We start from the raw sequence: 24,872 nt of genomic DNA, 5'->3' as shown, positions 1-24,872 counted from the left end.
TGTGTGTAGGATGGTGGTGTGTGTGTAGGAGAGTGCTTGTGTGTGTGTGTGTGTGTGATAGTGCTTGTGTGCGGGGATCGCTGGTCGGTGTGGACTAGGTGGGCCGAAGGGCCTGTTTCCGTGGTGTAACTCAAAACTAAACAGGATGATTGGAGAGGGGTGAGCGTAGTGTACGTGATAGACTGGGATACATCTACAACTCTCTGCAGCTTCCTGCGGCCTTGGGATGAGCAGCTGCCACACCAAGCTGTGATCCATCTGGATAGGATGCTTTCTGTGGTGCATCTGTGGAGGTTGGTGAGCATCGTTGGCGATATGTCGAGTTTCCCTTCTCCTCTGAGGAAGTAGAGGCGTTGGTCTGCTTGTTTGGCTTTAGCTGAGAGTTGGATCCAGCAATTGATCTGAGTTGTGCTCCTTAATTAAATGGTGTTATTGTACCTGCCTGAACTATTTCCTCTGGCAGCTCGTTCCATATACCCACCATGTGAATAACGTTGACCCTCGTGCTCCTATTAGGTCTTTTCCCTCTCACCATCCCAGGATGGCGGGACTGTCGTATGCTGAGAGAATGGAGCGGCTGGGCTTGTACACTCTGGAGTTTAGAAGGATGAGAGGGGATCTTATTGAAACATGTAAGATTGTTAAGGGTTTGGACACGCTAGAGGCAGGAAACATGTTCCCGATGTTGGGGGAGTCCAGAACCAGGGGGTCACAGTTTAAGAATAAGGGGTAAGCCATTTAGAACGGAGACCAGGAAACATTTTTTCTCAGAGAGTTGTCAGTCTGTGGAATTTTCTGCCTCAGAGGGCGGTGGAGGCCACATTCTCTAGATACTTTCAAGAGAGAGCTAGATAGGGCTCTTAAAAATAGCGGAGTCAGGGGATATGGGGAGAAGACAGGAATGGGGTACTGATTGGGGATGATCAGCCATGATCACATTGAATGGTGGTGCTGGCTCGAAGGGCCGAATGGCCTACTCCTGCACCTATTGTCTATTGTCTATGCCCTCTGGTTTTTGATTCCCCTATCCCGGGTGAGAGACTTTGTGCATTCACCCTGTTTATTATCCTCATGATTTGACATAGCTCTATAAGATCACCCCCTCAGCCGTGCTCCAAGGACCAAAGTCTTAGTCTGCCCGGCCTCTCCCGACAGTTCGTGCCTACAATTCCAGGTAACATCACCGTAAATCTTCTCCGCACTCTTCCCAACTTAGTAACCTCCAAGCTACAGCAGAATGACTGAAAGTGAAACACAATACTGCAAATGCTGTCTCACCAAAGTCTTGTCCGACTGATCATTTTCCATTGATGCTGATTGAGGATGATTATCGTCTGAGAGACGGCGATATCTCTCACAGCTCCTGCTGTGGGATAGTTTGTCGCCTCTTGAGAGACGGGGGGGGGGGGGGGGGGGGGGGGGGGGGGGGTTACTATCTGTATGGAGTTTATACTCTGTATCCCTAAAGTCCCGGGGTGGGAGATTGCAACCTTCACGTGGTCCAACTCGTTTCGACGAATGCAATCAACCCGGCGTGCACAATCAAATAACATCAAATAGAACAAGTTGTCCTACAACTTTAGGCTGTGCACGCCATACGCACGAAGAAGAGGATCCCTAAAGTTCCAAGAATCTAAAACAACAAGTTACAATATGAATAAGAAATTGTCCATTTAAGACTGAGATGCATTTATTTTTCCTGAGGAACATCGATGAAACAAAAACTACGAGGAATTGTCAAAGGCTGGTGGAGGCTGCGTGTCTGAAAGTATTTCAATAGAAAGTGTAAACGACATCAATTGTTGACGAGTTCTCATGTAAATCTGGGGTTGAAAATAGGAAGCACAGCCCTGGGTTCAGTTAGACTGATGTTAGAAGACAAATCACAGCGCTGCAACTGGGCAAAAGTTAATGAGGTTCTGATGTTGGGTATCACGTTACAGAGAAGGGGCCAACGCAGGAAACTGGAGACACCGTCTCTGGAATCATCCTCGAAGGAAACATTTTCCAGAGACTTTCCCTTATAGGATAGAGGCGAAAGTGAGTTAAATAGAAAGCTCTTTCTGTATCAGCTCAAGAGCCACCGTGCCCCCACGCCATGTCTCTGCTCCACCATCCCGCCATTCTCTGCCTCGCTGGAATGAGCCGCAGTTCATCGGTTCCAAAGCTTTTCTTAACCAAATTAATTCCTTGGCGCGATTAATATAGACGATTGTACAATTAAATTCAACTTAACGTGTAGGAGGGAACTGCAGATGCTGCCTGCCCCGCTGTAAGCTGAAGATGGACATAAAAGGCTGGAGTATCTCAGAGTGTCAGGCTTCATCTCTGGAGAGAAGGCCTGAAGAAGGGTCTCGACCCGAAACGTCACCCATTCCTTCTCTCCAGAGATGCTGCCTGTCCCGCTGAGTTACTCCAGCATTTAGCGTCTATCTTCTGCACTGTTCTACGTTCTACATCTGTCTTCAGGGAAACAAATACTGCATATTGTAACAAGTCCAAGTACAGAAAGTCAATCTATTTAAAAAAAAAAACCTGATTTAGTTGGTGAAAGGGACAGTTAGTACTAGTGTGCGATAGTTTGAAACATTGCCATTTTAAAAGGGTTAAGAGATTAGTGCTGGAGAGCTATTTAAATAGAAGCTACACTAATAATTAAAATTTGCTGTGAAATGTAATTCTCCAATCCTGGTATTTGCTCAGGTTTAGGAACATAATGAAATCTAAATTGCCTCTGTCTCTGGGGAGGGTAACACGATTGACGAAGGACAAAGAGCTTTTCCTGTTGCTTAATGTTGTACAGATAACGGAATTGTGATGGGTTATTTAGCATGGCGTGTAAATACAATGCGGCATGTGTCTACAGGGGGACACAGCCTGCCTGGACAATAGCGCTGGCAGATAATTCAATTACCGAGGCACCCCATTTACACAGGACACCTTCGTGAACACACATACCAACTCGCGCTTTGTACTGTGAAGATGAAATCTGGGACGGGAGAAACCCAATGAGTGTGTTTTATTTTTTAAACGGCATTGCGGTGAATTCTGTCAAAATTCTCCATCGTACATATTAGTTTAAATTCTTTCAGGAGATGATCCCACGGGCCCCGGACTCTGCTTTGCCTGTAGTTTTGTTGTCAGAAGCAGACACAACGGTGATAAATCCATTTGGATTATAGCCATCCCTCTCTTTAGGAAAACACAGTGCAACCCAGTGCGTGATTCAATAGACTCGTCCAAATCCTTCAGCCCAGTAAAATAGGCTTCATTTTAAGGAAGATGGACACACATATGCTGGAGTAACGCAGCGGGGCAGGCAGCGTCTCTGGAGAAAAGGGATAGGTGAGGTTTTGGTCAGACTGGGATTTGGAGGAAAGGGAAACGAGAGATGTGGACGTCGATGTAGAGAGATATAGAACAAATGAATGAGAGATATGCAAAAAAGTAACTTTGATAAAGGAGACATTCCATTGTTAGCAGGTGGGCTAGATAGATGAAAATGAAACTTACCATGATGACAGTGAAACAAGCACAACGACTAGGGTGGGACAGTGAGAGAGGGGGGTGCAAGGGTTACTTGAAGTTATAGAAACCAATATTCATACCGCTGGGTTGTAAGCTGCCCAAGCGACAGTATGAGGTGCAGTTCCTCCAGTTTGCATGTGGCCTCACTCTGACAATGGAGGAGGCCCAGGACAGATAGGTCAGTGTGGGAATGGTGATCATGTAGGCCCAGGCAGCCTGACCGAAGGTGTTCAGCGAAATGATGGCCCAGTCTACGTTTGGTCTAGCTGATGTACGAGTCCACAGCTGGAATAACAGGTACATTTGAGGAGCCTATTTCAGTGCTCCTCCAATGAACACAATGGAGTGATATATCTTACAGCGAGTGTCTAGATTTTGGACAGTTGTTGATGGAAAGTAACAAATGCTGTTAAAATGATGTGTATTTTCAAAGGTGGCGATTGATGCTAATTGCTCAATTTCAGTCTAACCAACTTAATCCATGTTTACATGAATATATGATAACACTTACATGCAATGGATGAAAGGACTGTCCTTCAGAGTACTGCAATTGGCCTTGTCACAGTCAGAGACATTGACTCCACAGCCTTCTGTGGCAATGAATTCCAAAATCATGAGGAATAGGTCAGATAGATGCCCAGAGTAGGGGAATCGAGAACCAGGGGACATAGGCTTAAGGTGAGAAGGGGTGAGGTTGAAGAATTAATAGGAACCTGAGAGGTAACATTTTGACATAAAGGGTCTTGGGAGCATGGAACAAGCTACTGGATGAGATAGTTGAGGCAGGTACCATCGCAACGGTTGAGAAGCATTTAGACAGGTACATGAATAGAACAGGTTTAGAGGGATGTGGGCCAGCTGCAGGCAGGTGGGATGAGTGCAGATGAGCTAGATAGGGCTCTTAAAAATAGCAGTCGGGATATGGGGAGAAGGCAGGGATGGGGTACTGATTGGGGATGATCAGCCATGATCACATTGAATGGCAGTGCTGGCTCGAAGGGCCACATGGCTTACTCCTGCACCTATTATCTATTGGCCAGTGTGGGCAAGATAGCCCGAAGGGTTTGTTTGCATGCTGCAAGACTCTGATATCCAGCACAGAAACTGGCCCCTCAGCCCAACTTGTACATGCCGAGCAAGATAGCCCACCTAAGCTGGTCCGATTTGCACTTATTTCTGTGCCTCTATAGAGTTAATGCTGTGGGGTTTAATTGTATGTGTGCGCTCGTTCTAAATACTCTGTTCAATGACTGCTTGAGAATTGAGCTTGCTTCAATGGTTCACCTTGGCTTTCTCCTGACATTGTCAACATGTCTCCAGCCAGTTTGATTCACTGCACCTGATATCAGGGGATGACTGAGAGTGCTGGCCTCTGTAAACCCTCGTGGGATCAGGTAACAACCCAATTCTGGTGGTTTAAGACTGTGATCCAGAAATAGCTGTGTCTCTAGCCGAGTTGATCCAGCACATTGACAGCACTGGCATCAGCCTGGCATTGTGGAAAGTCACCCAGATATGTCCGTTCACAAGAAGCAGGGCAAATCCCATCCAACTAATTAGTGTCCACTGAGCCTGCATTCAATCGGTGCACAGTGATGGCCATGTTGTTGACAGCACAGCCCAGTGGCAGCGATCCACCCACCCATGCCGACACCACGTTACTGCAGACTTCTTCACAGTCTGGCTCCAAGCTTAAGACTTTACATTAGACTAATTAGGTTTGTAGGCTAATTGGCTCGGTAAAATTGTAAATTGTCCCCAGTGTGTGTGAGTGTGCGGGGATCGCTGGTCAGATCGGACTCGATGGGCCGAAGGGCCTGTTTCCGCGCTCTATCTCTAAAGTAAACTAAACAAAATTAAATTTAGACTTGAGAGATACAGTGTGGAAACAGGCCCTTCGGCCCACCAAGTCCATGCTGACCCGCGATCCCTGCACACTCACACACACTGGGGACAATTTACAATTTTACCAAGCCAATTAGCCTACAAACCTAATTAATTTAATGTAAAGTCTTAAGCTTGGAGCCGGACTGTGTACATTGGCACGAACCTACATATCAAGGACAATTTACAGAAGCTGTTTAACCTACAACTTCTGTTTAACCTCCCTACTTAACCTGTGTGTCTTTGGGATGTGGGAGGGAATCAGAGAACCCGGAGAAAACCCACGAGGTCACAGGGAGAATGTACAACCTCCGTACAGACAGCGCCCGTAGTCAGGATTGAACCCGGGTCTCTGGCGCCATAAGGCAGCAACTCTACCGCTGCACCACCATGCCACCCCTAATTTAATCAATGTGTGACATCTCTGAACTGAGTGGTAAGGACCTCTGGCCATGGGAACGTCACCAGCCACATGCTTGCTTGCCTCCAATGCTGGGTGAACACATGCCGACATTCCACCATCAATGCTGGGGCGGAACCATGCTGCGCTGGGCCCCATGGTGCTGGGAGACAGAATGTCTGTGGTGGTTCAGCTCTTGAGGGCAATCAGTGGTGGACAGCAGGGTGCTTTACCTCGGCAAGGCCACCTGCAGAAGGCCACTGGCACAATCAAGGACGAGTCTCACCCCGGACACCCCCTCTTCTCCCCTCTCCCATCGGGCAAATGATATAGAAGTGTGAAAACGCTCACCTCCAGATTCAGGGACTGTTTCTTCCCAGTGGTTATCAGGCAACTGAACCATTGTATCAACAACTAGAAAGCAGCCTTGAACTACTATCTACCTCATTGGAGACTCTCGGACTAACTTTGATCGGACTTCACCTTTATTCGTTTTTATCATGTATCTGTACAGTGTGGATGGCTTGACAGTAATCATGTATTGTCTTTACGCTAGCTGGTTAGCACGCGACCAAAGCTTTTCCCTGTACCTCGATACATGTGACAATAAACTAAACAATGATCTAGGGTCAGTCATGATGATTGGCTCTGCCTGGGTGGAATTTCCCCGTTGCCCTGATGACAATTCGCAATACTCTAGTTTCATCCCACATCCCAAAGAAGAGCTTGGTCGGATATAATGGCCACAAAGTTTTACCTGGCCGGTTAATGAGTTGCTGATGCTGGAAGAGTTGATGGGACCCAGGAGAAATAACACACGATTGGTGTAAATTGATGTTTCATTGACAGCACGAAGTTGGTGGGACGAAGGGCCTGTTTCCGTGATGTCCAGTTTAAACTCCCTAAAAATCTGATTTATTTGAGTTGCTCTCAACAGATAACCATTATACTGTTTAGAAAAGAAACCTTCATTTCATTTGATTGGTACATAACTAAAATGACTGTGTGAGGATATGTTTTCCAATAGTTGGCTATATAATATGTTTGGATTGTTAATCATGTGGATATTAATGGCATGTATTTCAACCAGAAAGTAGTGCTTATGAGACCTTTATCCACTCTGTGAAATATTTGAGGGCGGCACAGAGACGCCGTCAACTAATATAGCTCGGTGTTCGTGACTGGAAAATTGTTTCCATGTCTTAAATAGACAGGGAGTAAAGTTGGAGATAGACACAAAAAGTTGGAGTAACTCAGAGGTTTCAGATTCAGCATCTCTGGAGAAAAGGAATAGGTGACATTTCGGGTCAGGAAGGATCATTCAATCATGGTTGATAGAAACATAGAAACATAGGTGCAGGAGTAGGCCATTCGGCCCATCGAGCCTGCACCGCCATTCAATATGATCATGGCTGATCATCCAACTCAGTATCCCGTACCTGCCTTCTCTCCATACCACCTGATCCCTTTAGCCACAAGGGCCACATCTAACTCCCTCTTAAATATAGCCAATGAACTGTGGCCTCAACTGGCTTCAAATAGGGCCGAAACCCAAAGGAAATCGGCAACGTTTCGGGTCGAAACCCGAAGGGTTTCGGGACGAAACGTTGCCTATTTCCTTCGCTCCATAGATGCTGCTGCACCCGCTGAGTTTTTGGCTGATCATCCAACTCAGTATCCCGTACCTGCCTTCTCTCCATACCTCCTGATCCCTTTAGCCACAAGGGCCACATCTAACTCCCTCTTAAATATAGCCAATGAACTGGCCTCAACTACCTTCTGTGGCAGAGAATTCCACAGATTCACCATGTGATCTATCTCTCCCTCCTAACCCCATTCTCCTGAACTCCTCCCCATATCCTCTGACACCCGTACTAATTGGGAATTAACCTATGAAGGAATAGGTGACGTTTCATGTCGAGACCCTTCTACTGAAGGATAGGTGATGTTTCGGGTTAAGACCCTTCGCGACCTGAAACGTCACCTATTCCTTTTCTCCAGAGATGCTGTCTGCCGGGCTGAGTTAATCCAGCTTTTTGCGTCTCTCTTCGGTTGAAACCAACATCTGCAGTTCCTCCTTACACGGAGAATAAACTTGGACGGGGGAGAGTGGGTGGGATCTGGGTCCTGTACTGTCGGGTGTAGCTTCAAATGCTTTCTGAGCTCCTGATGCTGAAAAAGGAATGTATTGGTAAATTACAGTGATCAATAAACCAACTGGCACGTCATTGGGATGTGGGATAAAATCCGATCACTTCGGGCAAAATGCATGTGGTCGGAGGTTGGCACGGTGGCACAGTGGTAGAGTTGCTGCCTTACAGCGTCGGAGACCCGGGTTCGATCCTGACTACGCGGTGCTGTCTGTACGGTGTTTGTACGTCCCGTTTTGACTGCGCGTTTTTTTTTTCTTCTCCGGGTGCTCCGGTTTCCTCCTACATTTCAAAGATGTGCAGGTTTGTAGATTAATTGGCTCCTGCAAATGGCTTCTGTAATTTCCCCCTCTTGTGAGGATAGAAGCAACCTGTGGGTGATCGTTGGTTGGTACAGACACGGTGGGCTGAAGGGCCTCTTTCCATGCTTCATCTCCAAAATTAAAAACGGGTTCTAATGAGGGTGCAAACTCAACAATGGCAACAAAATCCAGAGGGAGTCCTCTGGACCTCTAATGATGGAAAGATATAGCTCCATGAAATAATCTCCAGACTCTTGCCTTTACGCAGATGAAGCAGGGGTGGAGGGTCGGTGGGGGGGTGGTGACAGCTTTGTGACCATGAAGGGGTCAATTCACATTCACATCATTTCAAGGGGAGACGGGGGTTTTGGGGAGAAGGCAGGAGAATGGGGTTGAGAGGAAAAGATGACTTAGTCATGACTGAACGACAGATTAGACTTGATGGGCCGAATGGCCTATTTCTGCTCCTAGAATGAACGAATGAACTTGTGAACCATTAGTCTCCATCATGGTGACAAAGCTGTGGGCCTCAAGGTGGAGTTTCCTCACAGAGAAACAATGGGAAGGAAAACAAATATCATAGCCACTAAAATGCTGAATTTTGATTTTCAGAAAGACCGAGGGAGAATGTTATATGTTTAGGCTGTGGTTCCTGGCATGGGACCTGCATTATTCTGCCGAGTTTCTTAACCCTTCCCTGCCTGTATATGCAATGATTCCCGAATAATACAGTGTGTTGGAAGCAACTGCAGGTGCTGATTTACACCGAAGATTGACATAAAATGCTGGAAGGAATTCCATCTCATAAGGTCACAGGATCATAAGTGATAGGAGTAGAATTAGGCCATTCGGCCCATCGAGTCTATTCCGCCATTCAATCACAGCTGATCTATCTCTCCCTCATAACCCCATTCTCCTGCCTTCACCCCATAACTCCTGACACCCGTACTAATCAAGAATGAACCTATGTAGGAATAGGTGACGTTTCGGTTTAAGGGTCTCGACCCGAAAGGTCACCTATTCCTTTTTCTCCAGAGATGCTGCCTGACCCACTAAATTACTCCAGCAGTTTGTGTCTATCTTCGGTATAAACCAGCATCTGCAGTTCCATCCTACACAGCACCTCATCTTCTGTCTTGGTATGTTGCAGCTCTCGGGACTCAACACCAAATGTCAGATGACTGCTCCTCCTTCACACCTGACTGTACCTTCATATTTCTGTTTGGTTCATTTCTCCCCGTCTCTAAATGTCTATCTTCCGTGCGATCATTCTGTTTGTTGTGCGGCGTTCATCGCTTACGATGTAAGTGCAGATCATCGATCTGAGAGCTGCCCTGCTTGTGGAGTTGGTGGTTTCAGCTGGTACCTCTGCTCTGACATTAGCTTAGTTTAGTTTAGTTTCGAGATACAGCACGGAAACAGACCCTTCGGCCCACTGAGTCCGCACCGACCAGCAATCCCCGCACATTAACATTATCCTGCACACACCCGGAACAATTTACACTTATACCAAGCCAATTTACCTACAAATCTGTACTTCTCGGAGAAATCCCACACGGTCACGGGGAGAACATACAAACTCCATACAAACAGCACCCGTAGTCGGGATCGAACCCGGGTCTCCGGCGTCACAAGCGCTGTAAAGCGACAACTCTACCACTGCACCATCCAACACGGTGGGACTGAATCATTTGTCGGGGTGCCTGGACTAAGTTGGCTTGGATAGAGATTCAGATTCAGATTCAATTTTAATTGTCATTGTCAGTGTACAGTACAGAGACAACGAAATGCATAGAGTGGATGGGGACAGGATGTTTCCACTAATGGGAGAGTCTAGGACTAAAGGTCATAGCCTCAGAATTAATATACGTTCTTTTCGGAAGAAGATGAGAAGGAATTTCTTCAGTCAGAGGGTAGTGAATCTGCGGAATTCTTCCCCACGGAAGGCTGTGGTCGCCGTCATTGGATATATCTGAAGCAGAGAAAGATAGATTCTTGATTAGTTTGGGTGTGAGGGGTTATGGGGAGAGGGCAGGAGAACGGGGTTAGGAGAGATAGATCAACCATGATTGAATGGCAGAGTAGACGATGGGCCGAATGGCCTAATTCTGCTCCTATCACATGATCTTATGCTGGCGCCCAATGCAGGCGACTAGTTGCATGCCAGCCACAGAAGCAGCTCTACAATCACATATTACAATCGCTCAGCATTCTTAAATCTCGATTCCGATTCCCTTACCATGTAAATCTGTACACTGTAAATGGCTCGATTGTAATCGTGCATTGTCTTTCCATTGTCTGGATAGGATGCAACAAAAGCTGTTCACTGTACCTCAATACACCTGACAATGAACCAAACCGTGAAACCCTACAGCAGCAAACGATCCCAGAGTCACCAATCTGAAAGCGCTGCCGCGTAGGCAAGACTGATTACCGCCAACCACAGTCTAATCGCATCCCTCCTGCCCCCTGATTCTCCCGTGAATATTAGCTTGTTTTTAAAGAACCATTTCATGCCATTTGAACAGATATTTATGGTGTCGGCTTCGGTTTGAGGCAGGGAACTGCACATTCCAGCCACCCTCTGTGCAGAAACATTTTTCCCAACCTGCCTTTTAATTCCTGTTGCAATCATAAATCTCCGCTGTCTCTTGCCCTTTTTCGCTGCTCAGCGGAAGCCGCAAGTTACTATTTACCGTATAATAACCCCCCAAATGACTTGAAGCCCTCTTGGGCAACTCATTAGCTTTCCCGCATGAGTGAGAGGAAATGCTTGCAGATCAAGCCCCTCGTTAGTTGTACGTCCTCATCTCTGTCGAGTATTGGAACAAATCTGCCTTTTACTGTGAATTTACCTTAAATTAGAGATTGCGTTAAGATCAAACTCATGTACAACGGCAGCAGATAATAGTGCTAATAACATGCAGAAACTGCATCAAGAACTCAATGCAAAAGCACCGGGCTGTTAGATGTCTTTGTCACTTTCCCTGTTGAATAATTTAAAAATGCCGTTCTGATACTGAGATTTTGCTGATCCTTGTACGGTTTTGTCTGTTGGATATGAATCTCCACAGCATGCAGCTGCTCCACACAGCCATCGCATGTGTGGTATGTGTGTACTGTATGTGTGTACTGTATGTGTGTACTGTATGTGTGTATATATGTGTGTGTGTATGTGTGTGTGTGTATGTGTGTGTATGTGTGGTGTGTGTATATATTTGTGTGTGTGTGTGTATATATGTATATATGTGTATGTGTGTGTGTGTGTATATATATATATGTGTGTGTGTGTGTGTGTGTATATATATGTGTGTGTGTGTGTGTGTGTGTGTATATATATATATGTGTGTGTATATATATATATATATGTGTGTGTGTGTTTATATGTGTGTGTGTGTATATATGTGTGTGTGTATATATATGTGTGCGTGTGTATATATATATGTGCGTGTGTGTGTATATATATATATGTATATATGTATATATAATGTGTGTGTGTGTGTGTATATATATATATATATATATATATATCCCATACACACACACTGAACCTTTTTTCTCTCTCGTTTATCATATTGTTTACAGTGTACTATGTTTACATATTGTGTTGTGCTGCAGCAAGTAAGAATTTTATTGTTCTATCTGGGACATATGACAATAAAACACTCTTGACTCTTGAAGTCCCTGCTGGTGTAATTGCTCACACCATTGCTGAGAACTCTGGCATCCCACCCAGCAGGCGTCGAGATTGCAAATGACTAGAGCCCCCTCATTAATACCAGCAGGCTCACCCCTGGGCTTTCCCTGCTCCTGAGCTCTGCACATTAAATACTCATTTCAAAACAGCATCCCTGCGTGTTGGAACTCTCACCGCTTCACGCACGCGCCACTCAGCTGTGCCGCTGAACTTCCTCGCACTCCTTCTGAGTGGCTGTAAGGAAGGGTGGGGTGATGGAGGACTTTGCACAGTATCAGTCTGAAGAAGGGTCTCGACCCAAAACGTCACCCATTCCTTCTCTCCGGAGATGCTGCCTGTCCCGCTGAGTTACTCCAGTATGTTGTGTCTATCTTTGGTTTAAACCAGCATCTGCAGTTCCGTCCTACCCATTTGGATAGTATCTCATCTATATTGACTGTCACTGTCGATATGCACCCCTCATCTACAAAGGACAGCCCACCACGACTGGACCAAGACCTAGAGTGGCGCAGTGGTAGAGATGCTGCCTTGCAGTGCCAGAGACCCGAGTTCGATCCTGACTATGGGTGCTGTTCGTATGGAGTTTGTACGTTCTCCCTGTGACCGCGCGGATTTTCTCTGGGTGCTCCCGTCTCCAAAGACGTGCAAGTTTATAGGTTAATTGGCTTCAGTAAAACTTGTAAATTGTCCCTAGTGTGTAGGATAGAGTTAGTGTACGGGGATCGCTGGTCGGCGTGGGCTTGGTGGGACGAAGGGCCTGTTTCTGCGTTGTACGTCTAAAGGCTAAAGAGTGGTTAGCGCCTTCACTGCAGTCTCTGCGGGGAACATTTGTGCTCTCCGTGGGCAGGAGGCTTGTGTTTCCCCATCCTCTGGTCAAGAGTCTAGATTCATGTGGTCTACTGCCTTCACCTCTGCTTCGTAAAGATCACTTGTGCAGCATTGGATAGCCTCCTGTTGAAGGGGGAAGGGGGGAAGATTCCTATCAGTTCATAAGGTCATGTGATAGGAGTAAAATCAGGCCATTCGGCCCATCAAGTCTACTCCGCCATTCAATCATGGCTGATCTATCTCTCCCTCCTAACCCCATTCTTCTGCCTTCGCCCCATAACCTCTGACACCCGTACTAATCAAGTTCCCCCAGATTCCACCAAACATGTACATACTTGGGGCCAATTTCCCTACCAATCAGTCACATGGCACATACACAGGGCCCTTGGTCTTCCATATCCATCCAGCCATCAGGTACTCAAGTCTACCAAACCCATGGAGGTAATTAATCCACAGCACTGTACGCCTTGGCGATTCACGTGATTTAAGTCACTTGAATGTTTTCAGAGATCCTGTCTCCACCACCTTCCCTGCCGCGGATGAGAAAGCTCACGAGGAAAGGAAATGGTGGAATTGGCTCAGAGAAGATCGGTCTAGCACGGGGAGGAGTAAAACTGGAAGCTGTGGCTACGAAGTAATCACTAAGAATGTGTCAAATGGGGACGCTGGAATAAACTCCTTTATCAGGGGAGTGGTGACCATGTGGAACAGCTTAGGCAGATGGATCAGTGAAGGGGAGGTGGTGATGGTGGCAAGGTGAGGATGGATGAGATGAGGCTGCGTGGTCAGTGTAGTGCGGAAGAGTCGACGTGGTTGTGTGGTGATGGAGTTCACCTACCAGGAGAACCATTGTGCTTCCTGAGTGAATATTTCATTTGGTGTCTCACAGCATGTGGAGTCATACAGCATGCAAACAGGCCCTTTGGCCCCAATCTGCTCATGCTGACCAAAGTCATAGAGTCGTACAGCGTGGAAACAGGCCCTTTGGCCCAACTTGCCCACAACGACCAGCAAACCCCATTTCAACTAGTCCCACCTAGGAGGGCTGTGGTAACGCGTGGTAGAGTTGCTACCATACAGCGGCAGAGACCCGGTTTTGATCCTGTCTGTACGGAGCTTGTACGTTCTCCCCGTGACCTGAATGGGTTTTGTCCAGGAACTCCGGTTTACTCCCACACTCCAAAGATGTCCAGGTTTGCAGGCTAATTGGCTTGGTATAATTAAACACCGCCCATTCCTCCTCTCCAGAGATGCTGCTTCACCAGCTGAGTTACTCCAGCATTTTGTGTCTACCTTCACTACCCAAGTGTGCGTAGCATAATGTTGGTGTGTGGGGATCGCTGATCGGCGCGGACTCATTGGGTTGCAGGGCCTGTTTCCATGCTCTAGTTTGGAGATACAGCACGGAAACAGGTCCTTCGGCCCACCGAGTCCGCACCGACCAGCGATCCCCGCACATTAACACTATCCTACACACACACTAGGGACAATATTACACTTTACACCAAGCCAATTAACCTACAAACCTGTACGTCTTTTGAGTGTGGGAGGAAGCCAAAGATCTCGGAGAAAACCCACGCGGTCACGGGGAGAACGTACAAACTCTGTACAGACATCACCCGTAGTCTGGATCGAACCCGGGTCTCTGCAAGCGCTGTTATGCCCCTGTCCCACTTAGGAAACCTGAACGGAAACCTCTGGAGACTTTGCGCCCCACCCAAGGTTTCCGTGTGATTCCCGGAGGTTTTTGTCAGTCTCCCTACCTGCTTCCACTACCTACAACCTCCAGCAACCACAAGCAACCTCTGGGAACCGCACGGAAACCTTGGGTGGGGCGCAAAGTCTCCAGAGGTTTCCTAAGTGGGACAGGGGCATAAGGCAGCAACTCTGCCACTGTGCCACCCAAAGGAATAGGAGCCAGCCCTTGTTTGGCCTCTAAACCTTTCCTTTGAGTGAGTGAGCATGCAATCGGGCCTGCATGTTTCAAGGTCACATTCACACGCTTCTTTAACTGCCTCCGTGACTCACACAAGTACACCCAAGCTCACCTGCTCAGGTGTGTGTGTGTGTGTATGTGTGGCTTGGCTGGTGAGAGTCACACAGGATGCTGCGAGGTGTGGCTTAACGGAGGGTCACCTTGCAAACACAACCACAGGAGGAGCACAACCAGCAACAAGTTCATACAGTGCAAGTGCTGCTCATGTTAGTGTCAACGCTACTGACACGCACATTCCAGTATATTTTGTAAGACCTACGTGGGTTACTCATCCTTGGTTAGTACATGTTTGTGAGATCAACTTACAGCCTTGAAACTGATCCAGTAACACTATTGATCATGGTTGGTTCTGACACTCCCTCACAATGCTCATTCAAATGTTTTGAAAAGATTTTAGAAAGTTATTCGAAAGTTGAGGTAGGGTTTTGTTGCAGAATACAAAGCCCATTTTATGGGGAGGCAGCAGTGGTTTTTGGAATGAGACGCACCTAGGCTGCTTTCCTCATTTGTTAAAGTCATGGTCATAGTGGTATACAGTGTGGAAACAGGCCCTTCGGCCCAACTTGCCCACACTAACCAACATGTCCCATCTACACTAGTCCCACCTGCTTGCATTTGGCCCATAAACCTGTCCTAATCCATGTACCTGTATAAATGTTTCTTAAACGTTGTGATTGTACCTGCCTCAATGATGTCCTCCAGCAGCTCGTTCCACACACCCATCACCCCATGTGTGAAAAAGTTACCCCTCAGGTTCCTATTAAATCTCTCCCCCCTCATCTTAAACCTATGTCCTCTGGTTGTCGAGAGCCCTGCTCTGGACAAGAGACTCGGTGCGTCTACCCGATCTATTCCCCTCATGATTTTGTACACTTCTGCAAGATCACCCCTCATCCTCCTGCGCTCCAAGGAATAGAGTCCTAGCCTGCTCAACCTCTGCCTGTAGCTCAGGCCCTCGAGTCCTGGCAACATCCTCGTAAATCTTCTCTCCACCCTTTTTCCAGCCTGACAACATCTTTCCTGTAATATGGCGCCCAGAACTGAAATTGCGTAGGCAGGAATTGCAGGTGCTTGTTTGCACCAAAGAAATATAGACACAAAATGCTGGAGTAACTCAGCGGGACAGGCTGCATCTCTGGAGAGAAGGAATGGGTGACGTTTCGGGTCGATACCCTTCTTTGGAATAAAGTGTCTTATTAAATTGTTAGTTTTAATTAATTTAAACCATTAACATAATTAATTTTATATCCCGATCTAAACACTTTCTTTGCCGACATTGAGTCATTGTATTGAGGGCTTTTACTTTGGAGTGTTATTTTTGGTGAGGATTATTATTTTTCATTCCTGCTAGAAGTTTAATGAGTTATTTGACAATGGATATCTATCTGTCCATATTTAGTCTTTCCCTAGAGAGAGCTGATTCACATTTACTGCGTCTGATGATCCTTCCATTATTGTGGTCTCCCTTTGTAGTTGATTCCCATTGTTAGGCACTTCAATCATTGTTTTATTTTTAATGAGCATTTTTTAATTGCGATGTTGTTTCGGGGCCGGTGGATTTCACCGCTTGCCCCGTTGATGGATCGTTACAGTCTCGGGGGAAACCGTACGTGGAGGAGATCAATAAGTTTGAGCAATGTTTTACCCGAAGTGACGCGGGTGATTAGTGACCCTTGCACCTTCTCACCCCGAATGTCTTTGCTACTCGTGGAGTAAATTAGTCGAGACACTGCCTACTCCTTGAGGGCAATTGTTGCCTCCTAATCTGTATTCCTTCCTATTCCACCTCCACAAGTGGAATCAACAAATTTAGCAGAGGCTGGATTGGGAATTTGGGACCTCCTTATAATTGGTCCCAGTTTTAAAAAAAAGCATTGATTTCCTCATCATTTCGCTGATTGCAGACTTTACTGCTGCAGAATAATTGTACACTACAGGACATGCATAATTTATATGAACACATGCAGATTGGAAAATGTATCTAAATACTTTGTGCTTTTATGCACAGCTATTCAACATATATGAAGCAATAGTGGCACTACATGTGACAGTGACTGGTTATTACAAGGGGGGAGGATGGTTCATCCTAGTATCAGAAGTTGATTCATCAGTTCATAAGCTGCTGGAGCAAAAGTAGGCCATTCGGCCCATCAAGCCTACTCCGCCTTTCAATCCTGGCTGATCTATCTTTCCCTCTCAACCCCTTCCTTCTGCCTTCTCCCCATGACCCTTGACACCCGTACTAATCAAGAACATACTCATCTCCACCTTCAAATTATTCACTGATTTGGCCTCCGCAGCCGTCTGTGGCAATGAATTCCGCAGATTCACCACCCTCTGACTAAAGAAATTCCGCCCCATCTCCGTACGAAAGGTACGTCCTTTTATTCCGAGGCTACGGCCTCTGGTCCTAGACTCTCCCACTGATAGGTTTGAATGATTTGATGCAAATGCATATTGTTTAAGATCAAAGAAGAAAAACGTGTTTTGGATACTTGGAAAACCTGACGTGAATGCGGTTTACTGGATGTCAACTCACCTCTGGTCACATTGCAAGAACATAGGCATTAAATTGCAAAAACAAATCTCTTTTTGTTCTGCTATCCTTTACATTATTAACATTGAAATAATGCACACTTTAGGCATATAACTCAAATAAATAAATGTTGCCCTTGCCCTTTGTATTCTAATAGCATTGCAAGCAACAAAGCAATTTTATACCATACATTTTTCATAATTAGAAAAGAAACAAACAAATGTTGTTTTTTTTGCACAATGTTGTTTTTATATCATTTTCCATGTTATTAATTAAAAAAAAAAAAAGTGGTGGCTGCTTTTAATGTGGTTCTGCATTTGCATGGTTATTTTCATTGTACCTAAACCTATCACTGTACCCCACGATACGTGACGATAATAAATCAAACTAAACTATGTTTTGTGCAAAGAAAAGGCTTTTCACTTCCCCTTCAGGAGATCCCTAGTGCTTTACACCCACGGAATGCCCTTTGAGGATTAGTGACTCTGCGATATTATAAACACGCCTGTCAGTTTGTACACAGCGAACTCCCATAACTGCAATGTGGCAATATCTGGATAATCCACTAAATTAGGGTGTGTACCAAGGGTGCCTTCCCTGCTCTTCACCAAGGTAGAACCCAGGTGCCTTTTCTGTTCAGCTGGGTCTTGGTTTATCTCCTCAATCTTCCCTGACGTGGGAGCTGATGATCTTAAGGCAAATGGTGACCTTGGTAGCATTTTGTGTCTACCCCCTTACTGGCTGTCATGCCTTAGTTTGATATTATGTTTGACGTAACCTGTTTGAAACTACAAAATATATTCCAAATGGAAATGCGCTTTGTTGGCTGTGAAGCATTTTGGAGATTGAGGATGCTAAGGGCACACTACAAATGCATGGTTTTCTTTCTGAATGTACCTCTCTCTGTAAGATTACCGAAGATAGACATAAAATGCTGGAGTAATGCCCCTGTCCCACTTAGGAAACCTGAACGGAAACCTCTGGAGACTTTGCGCCCCACCCAAGGTTTCCGTGCGGTTCACGGAGGTTGCAGGTGGTTGCCGGAGGTTGCAGGTAGTGGAGGCAGGTAGGGAGACTGACAAAAACCTCCGGGAGCCGCACGGAAACCTTGGGTGGGGCGCAAACTCTCCAGAGGTTTCCGTTCAGGTTTCCAGAGTGGGACAGGGGCATAACTCAGTTGGACAGGCAGCATCACTGGAGAGAAGGCATGGGTGACGTTTCGGGTCAGCACTGAAGTAGGATCTTGACCCGAAACATCACCCATTCCTTCTCTCCAGAGATGCTGCCTGTCCCACTGAGTTCCTCCAGCATTTTGTGTCTATCTTCGGTGTAAATCCACATCTGCATTTCCTTGCTGCACATTTTGTCTGTAAGGTCACCTCTCGGGCACCTCCATTGAAGGTCGTAAAGCTCAGTTTGACTGGAGATTTCTCGTTGAGAGCCCGAGGCATGGGGTGAGTTCAGAGTTCTTCTGTCGACTGCTGTCAGGGCCTGTTGGCTTTCCTGTGCCATGTACATTTCAGCCTGGGCTCAGTATCAGAGAGCTGGGTCTCGACCCGAAACGTCACCCATTCCTTCTCTCCGGAGATACTGCCTGTCCCGCTGAATTACTCCAGCATTTTGTATCCATCTCAGTATCAGAGACGTGGTTTTGCCTCGAACTCCAATTCAAGGTTAGCTTCTTCCAATTTGTGCTTTAATGTTACCGAGCTGGACACATCAGCAATCCATTTCCTGTTGGGATTGCTATTCCATAGCTATTGAACATGTTCACTGCACTGAAACCTCTGCATCGTTTAACTTCACCTGCAACATTATCAATGTCATTCATGGGCTATTTGCATAGCTCTCTCTTTCCCCCCCCCTTGTCTGTTTTGCTATAGGGTGATTTCACCAAAGGTCAAATGAGCGTAGATCCCCCCTCACGTGACCGAAAATTTTAACTGGAGGACATATCTCAGTTCGGTACATGTTAGTGAATGGGGAAACACGCACTTTCCCACCCGTTAAAAACATGGAAAACGGCCGATTTTTGAGCTGAAATTTTTTGTGCTAGTCGGGGTGACCGTGAAGCACAGCGACCTAAATTTTCAGGCAAAAAAAAAGATAGAAAGTGAGGGAAGAGGGAACTGAAGGTAGAAAACAGCGGAAGTGAACAGCAAACATTTGCCGTGGTGATTTAAAGATCCAAAATATCGGGAATTATCGCGTTTGCTCGCTGAATTTCATCAAAAGTAAGGAATTATACACCTTACTTTCTATCTTTTTTTTTGCCTGAAAATTTAGGTCGCTGTGCTTCACGGTCACCCCGACTAGCACAGAAAATTTCAGCTCAAAAATCGGCCGTTTTCCATGTTTTTAACGGGTGGGAAAGTGCGTGTTTCCCCATTCACTAACATGTACCAAACAGAGATATGTCCTCCAGTTAAAATTTTCGGTCACGTGAGGGGGGATCTACGCTCATTTGACATTTGGTGAAATCACCCTATTGTCTGATTAAAATCTCACTGTCTTTTGCTCTGCCCACTGTTTTTATATTTTCCACCTCGCGTTGTATGTGCTTCAAGGGCTGCCTTTTTTTGGGGTTTGTCTGTGGCGGACAGTTTGACATTCAGGGGAAGGTTTGGAGATGTTGATGGAACGTTGCCGCGGGTTGTGTTTCTGGCGCTGACCCAAGCAGGCCGATCAGAGGGGTGGGTGGCAGGCAAATCACTGCCGACTGAATCAGATGTCAGGCAGAGTGACACTCGAGTCTCATGATCATCACGGAACAAACAGGCCAAGCATTTCTGTCAAGGAAACGTGTCTATCTTGTGCCTATCCACCTTGATCAGATCCAGCACAGAATATTTCTAATCTCTATGATACCATCTCTTTCCCGGGAGTTGTCTACTCTGATCTCAACATTTCTCCTCACCCATGACACTTTCTATATTCTTGCATTTTCAACACATATCCAATTTCTCTTTAGATATAATACAGGTTTTGTCTCCGTTTATCTTCACTTGTTTGAAGGCATTGCTCCCTGCTAAGGTTTAATTCCTTGGCTGCTGCTTGTCCTCCAGTTGCAAGACTAAATGTATTATTTTTTCATAAGTTCTACAATATGTTAGATATGATTTTCATGAGGCAGTGTTGCACAGATTCATCCCATTTTGATTCTGTCATGTTCAAATGTTTCTGGAGCAGAATTAGGCCATTCAGCCCATCGTCTACTCTGCAGTTTAATCTATCTTGCTTTCTCAACCCCATTCTCCTGCCATTCCCCCATAACCTCTGACACCCGTACTAATCACAAATCTGTCAATCTCCACCTTAAATATATCAATTGACGGCCTCCACAACCTTCTGTGACAATTAATTCCACAGATTCACCACCTTCTGGTTCAAGAAATTCCTCATCATCTTCTTTCTAAAGGTACATTCTTTTATTCTGAGGCTGTGGCCTCTGGTCCTAGACTCTCCCTCTGGTAAAAACATCCTCTCCACATTCACTTTATCCAGGCCTTTCACTATTCAGTAAGTTTCAATGAGGTGGCCTCTCATCCTTCTAAAGTCTAGCGAGTACAGGCCCAGTGCCGTCAAACGCTCACCGTATGTTCTCCCTGCAAGTCTGGTAATACACATGTTGGGGGAGTAATTCGCCTGCAAGGAGGGTGGTTGGGCTCTGATCCCATTCATCTGACTGACTTCAATCTCAGAATGCTGCATGAACTTTAAGTGTGAGAAACCTCTCAAACTCTTGTAACCAAAATGGTCGATGAGGGCTGGACATAATGTAGAGGAGCAGAATGGGTGGCACTGTGGCGCAGCGGGAGAATGCCACTACCTCACAGTGCCAGAGACCCGGGTTCGATCCAGACTACGGGTGCTGTCTGTACGGAGTTTGTACGTTCTCCCCGTGTCCAGTGTGAGCATTCTCCGGGTGCTCCGGTTTCCTCCCGCACTCCAAGGGTGTGCAGGTTTGTAGGTTAATTGGCTTCTGTTAATTGTAAATTGACCCTAGTGTGTGTTGGATAGAGCAAGTGTAGGGGTTGATCGCTGGTCTGCGCTGAGTCTGTGGGCCGAAGGGCCTGTTTCTACGCTGTATCTGAGAAGTAAAGACTAAAGTAATGTCTGTAGAGACTGCCGTCAATGGGTACTGGTGCTGTGGCAAGAGAGATACTCGGTAGACAGGAGCGTTGTGATCAGTGGCAGCAAGCACAGGGATTTAACAGTGTGACAGGAAGAAGATGTTCGAAGCTTTGAAAATTCAGAGCAAATAAACTGTGTGCTGAGAGTTCAAAACACAGGTGATCTGAGTGATACTGACAGTGAGATTGGGATGCAATGCACCTGATCAAACCCAGTGGAAAGTGAACTGAAGTGTATTGAATTTATAGTTTTCTGCTCAGAGTGAGTGCCTTGCCAGGAAAAACTAGAGTCACCAGCATGATTTAACATCTGTTTTTCATGGCAATCCTGTTTTCATTGCAATTAAGCTGCGCAGACCCAGAAGTGATCACTCATCCATCATTTACCCTTTCTTGGTCTATCTGGCCTTGCTGCACTTTGCCTTAAGTAATAACTTCAAGGGTGTTACTGAGAGTTGCCGACGCCATCATTCAGATTTAGCCCCATGTCTGAATCTGAAGATGTTTAGGGCACCACAATGTTGCAGTGGTAGAGTTGTAGCCTCGCAGCACCAGAGATCCGGGATCGATCCTGCCCCCGGGTGTTGTCTGTGCGGAGTTTGTACAGTGATCGCTAGCCGGTGCGAACTCGATGGGCCGAAGGGCCACTGTTCCCACGCTGTATCTCTAAAGTCTACCATCGGGAAGAAGGTGCAGGAGCCTGAGAACCGTGACCACCAACAACCATCAGGTTCTTGAACCAACCTGAGCAACACCCTACCTCCGACTAAACTACGAAGGATAGGCACAAACTGCTGGAGTAACTCAGCGGGTCAGGCAGCATCCTGGGAGATGAAGGATGGGTGCCGTTTCGGGTCGGAACCCTTCTTTCCTGAAGAGGCGTTACCTGGGCCGTTGAGTTACTCCAGCACTTTGCGTCTGGGGTGGAAAATTGCAACCTTCACGTGGTCCACCCTGTTTCCACTAATGCAATCGACCTGACGTGCACAAACAATCAGATCAAATAGAACAAGTTGACCTACTACTTTAGGCTGTGCACGCCATACGCAAGAAGAAGACTTTGTGTCTATCTTCGGTATGAAACAGCATCTGCAGTTCTTCCTTACACCAAACTACTAAGGACTTGGTTTAAGTTGTTAAGCTGCAGCAGGTACAAATGTAATTGTTCCAGAGAATATAACAATTAAACACACTTGACTCTTGTTTCGCTTTATATTTCACGTATTGGTGCTTCGGCAATGATCCTTGGGTTAAATTTCACCTACTCTTTCCTGTAATAGTGAGTACGATTTTTCAGGACAATCGACAGGGCAGGGGCTAAGCACGAGTGTGTTGCCCGAATACTGGATTTCCACGGCAATGTTACATTAACCCAAAGTGTCTTTTGTCTCACACAAGTAGCGATGTGCAGAGTCAGACGCACATTCCCTCAGGCAGCTTTTGGATGAATATCTAATTAATCTGACGAGCCGGCTTTCTTTGAAGAAATAAAATGCTGACTCTAACAACGAGAGAACTTAGTTTCTCTTCAGATAGCTTGAGAGAATCCCAAGTGTTCTCCTGAACTAGAGCAGTTTAATGGTGACTAAATTTAACATCTCACTTGAAGAATAGCACCTCGGATAACACTTAATTTGTCCTAATTTATGTCCTGATGTACTGGTGGGCCTTAAATGTCCCAGACTTTGACTTGGAGCAGGGGAATTGGTGCCCAGAGAGTCAGGGCTTTTCACAACTACTAAAGAGGGCAATCTGTGTGATTAACTGGGCAACATTTTCATTTGACCTCAACCTAAACTTTGATCTCGTCTGCCCTTAACATGATGCAATTTCGTACAGTTCTGCAGGTTGGCCTTTGCATTAATTTTCTAAATGGCACAAAAGTGACCATTCAACCTCGAACTCCAGCAAAGCCCAGCCTGGAATAGAATCTATATCGGTGTTTCCGTAAATACAGCACTCAGTACTGAAACTGAAGGTCTCGAAACTTCAAGGTTATTCTCCTGGTTTTTACCTAATATTCCCATTGTTTCGTATCCTGTATTTTAAGTGGTATAGATCATGGTGTATAGTCAAAATAATGAGATGAGCAAAAATAAATCAAACAGTTTTTACCAAGAAAAATATCAGATATGCCCCTGTGTTTTCTTGCCTTTTTTTGTGACATTTTTCAAGCAGGATTTCATCAAATCCTTAGGCTCATTTATACCAGAAAGATGACTCTATATAAGCCAAATTCTGATTATGCTTATGATTTTTTAAATCATTTATCACCCAATAAGATGGTTTTCTGATGCCCCTGAGCTTATGCAGCAGAACGTGTAGCAGTGTCCATCTGGTCACGTGTAACATGTGTGAATTAAAAGCAGTTTTTATATTTATTGTTTATTTTTTTTACTGTTCATACTTTGTGTTTAAGCTTTCCATTGAAATACTGAATAATGAATAGAACTTGAAATACATGAAATAAGAATCAAGTTTGCTCACCTATTTTAGCGGTTTAATTCGCTAGACCCTCGTGTTGAGTAACGTCGTGAATGCTATTTACAGCGCTATAACGGGGTTATTTTGCACTCATCGCGATTAAAAAAATTCAAACAACGGGATTATAATGACCCTGGCATGAACTATGGGCCTCATGGTAGGTTAGGTGCCGGCATTTTGTAAAGGAGTTTAGAAGTCAGTTAAGGGCTTGTCCCACTTTCACGACCTTTTTTTACTCGTGGACAATTTTCGGCGGCCACAGCGCTCCGGAGCTTGCTGCATGGCGACCCGGTAAGGCATTGCCCGCACCCCGCTGGTATCCCAGCGCTGCGATGCCGCCGACTTTTTTTCCTCAGGCTAGAAAAAACTCCCCCACCTACATGACGCCATGAGTACCTACGACTAGCATCACAACCTGCCTACGACCTACTTACGACCTTGTGACGACCATGCTGCGAGTATGAGTCAAGGGCAAACTCGGCAGAGGTCGTGAAAGTGGGACAGGCTCTTGAATGTTCCCATATGTCTTGGATGTCTAATAAATTTAAAAAAAAATCTTTGTTTCTGTTTTCAAATTTTGAAAGTATTAAATTTTGGTCAAATTTTGATTGATTTTGATGACAAATTAGCTCAAATGAATCATTGGTCTATTCTATTCATATATCATAGGCCCATTTTTTTAATGCTATGGTATTTCATTATGATTTAATAACTTTCAAGTTTGGCCACCCCTGTCACAGGTTGGCAAACTTATTTACTGAATCGCCCAGATATATGTAGTCCCAGAAGAATGAGTAATTTGTGAACCGTTCCATGTAATTGGGTACACAGGTGTCATCAAAACTAGCTATGAAGACTGAAGTGATTTCTATCAACATAAAAACAGAACTACTTTCAAAAACTTCTAATATGGCTCGCAAACTCCCAGGATTAG

At 45.7% G+C, this 24,872-nt stretch overlaps 1 long non-coding RNA gene across 1 annotated transcript in view; it reads right to left on the bottom strand.

Moving 5' to 3' along the window:
• Positions 1–8,611: 8,611 nt before the first annotated feature.
• Positions 8,612–24,872, bottom strand: part of LOC129712593 (uncharacterized) — a 35,031-nt gene continuing 18,770 nt past the window's right edge. The window contains exon 3 of the long non-coding RNA XR_008726095.1: positions 8,612–10,236. This is a non-coding gene — a long non-coding RNA (uncharacterized LOC129712593). The remainder of the gene's footprint in view (positions 10,237–24,872) is intronic.

The sequence above is a fragment of the Leucoraja erinacea genome, chromosome 33 (assembly GCF_028641065.1).
Source record: "Leucoraja erinacea ecotype New England chromosome 33, Leri_hhj_1, whole genome shotgun sequence".
In the NCBI taxonomy this organism is placed as follows: domain Eukaryota; kingdom Metazoa; phylum Chordata; class Chondrichthyes; order Rajiformes; family Rajidae; genus Leucoraja; species Leucoraja erinaceus.
The sequence above is the reverse complement of the archived record's forward strand: the minus strand, read 5'-3'. Positions and strand labels throughout refer to the sequence as shown.